This window comes from Aptenodytes forsteri, unplaced genomic scaffold (genome assembly GCF_000699145.1).
Source record: "Aptenodytes forsteri isolate BGI_AS27 unplaced genomic scaffold, ASM69914v1 Scaffold125, whole genome shotgun sequence".
In the NCBI taxonomy this organism is placed as follows: Eukaryota; Metazoa; Chordata; class Aves; order Sphenisciformes; family Spheniscidae; genus Aptenodytes; species Aptenodytes forsteri.
The window spans coordinates 243,085-244,861 of NW_008794447.1; positions in this window are offsets into that span (position 1 = coordinate 243,085).

The following is a 1,777-nucleotide window of genomic DNA, read 5'->3' on the forward strand; positions in this document are numbered from 1 at the left end:
TCTTTTAAACAGTTTTATTATAATATTTTGCTATTTTGGCTCTTACCAGTCATGACAAATTTCTGCTGCTTCATTGAGAAAAAGCTCTATCCAATATTCACTGAAGTCAATAAACAGATTCAATTGATTGCATTGCACTGTAAATTGTGTTTAGAATATCTTTATAATATGATTCCTCCAGTGTTCAGATATAATTTGCAAGGATTGCTTCCATTTTATTTGTTTTTTAAATAAACAAGTAATTTTAACACTTAGTTTTAGAGTAACCACTCATGCCTTTGACAAACCTTTTTATTTTCATTTTCTCAGTGCTCTAAAGCATGCCTGCATCTCTTTTCTAGTCCTATGTACATATGGTGAAACCCTGCAAATTCCATCACTGATGGCCTTTGACATTTTAAAATTTGGTTTGTCTTCCAATCAAAATAAAAATACATAAACTTACTCTGTAAAGGTAATTTATACATTTTAAAACTTTGACTGAAAAAAAAATTCAGAAATGTATAGCAAAATGTTAATTTAAAATTGACGTTATTTATTGCAGTAGTAGCATTCACACTATAAAAAGTTTGGATAAAAATGTTATGAAAAATTTTGATCTGTTCAATTGAACTTAGGTGAGCTTAGTCCAACTGCATTGCGTGGGGAGAGTGACTCAGTAAAATTATGTCCTTCTATCCATCGAACTTACTGCTGTACCCCAGATTCTACATGTCCGAAGACTACAGTTTGCATGAGTTTGGTAAGAAGTCTTTTCCACTATCTGCAGGATTGTCTGACATTCTCCCAGGTGTCCTCACGACATGCCTATGGAAATCAAATAAGAGCTAGGGAGTATGCAAGCTCTTGAAGCTATGAGAGGAGGCACTGACGAGTGCCCTCTGTCTGCTTGTTTTGCATTTGCTGCCTACAGAAAAGCAACCTGTCTTTCTGTGGATTAACCTTGCCAGTTCATCACCAGCTTGGCTTTACTGCTGTAGCACAGAAAGGTAAACAGAAGTTTTCAGAGTTAGTAGAGCTCTGTGGCATTTTGTATCCAGTACACACTCTGTTTTGACTCAAAGTTCTCTTAAACTTACTGTCCAAAAATGGCTTAAAATGGGCTTTTGTAAGATGGTAAGTGTTCTGAGGTCTTTCTTCCTCTTAAGCATGGTTTGGGGTTTAAGTTTACTTAGAGAATTAAATGGTTCTTTTAGAATTATTTCTATTTTGACACAATTTAAAGCATTAGTAACTTTTAGGCACTAGTTTTAAGGATACTTCTGATGTAAAAATGGATTTATTTACATGCAGATGAAGTCCACAGCAATCTCATCCTTTGCAGGTTACAATTGTTATAGCCAAGATTAATTAATTAGAAATATTAAAGTTAGGATTAACTCTTGGACTTGATTCAGAAATCATTGGCAAGCTTGTGGCTCTGGCACACAAATAATTTTGATTTTTAAAAGTTAGCATTACACTAACAATAAGTACTTTCAAAAATCCAAATGGCTTGGAAGGCGAAAGGAATAATATTACAAAACTTACTAAAGTAACTTCTAGATCATTCCAGTTGGCAGTTTAATTTTTGTTCATCTATTTACATTTTCTTTACGTAAGGGTAAATTGTTTCCATAGAGCCATTATTTTCATTGTGTAGCCCTCCATCCTACTAACAAGAGTCTTTTAAAACTCTTAGTTTTATGGTTAAATGTTGAGGGGGAAAAATAACTCCACTCTAATGTAAATAAGGCATAGAACTACTGCAGATTGCTTCTAAAATGCTGTAATGCAG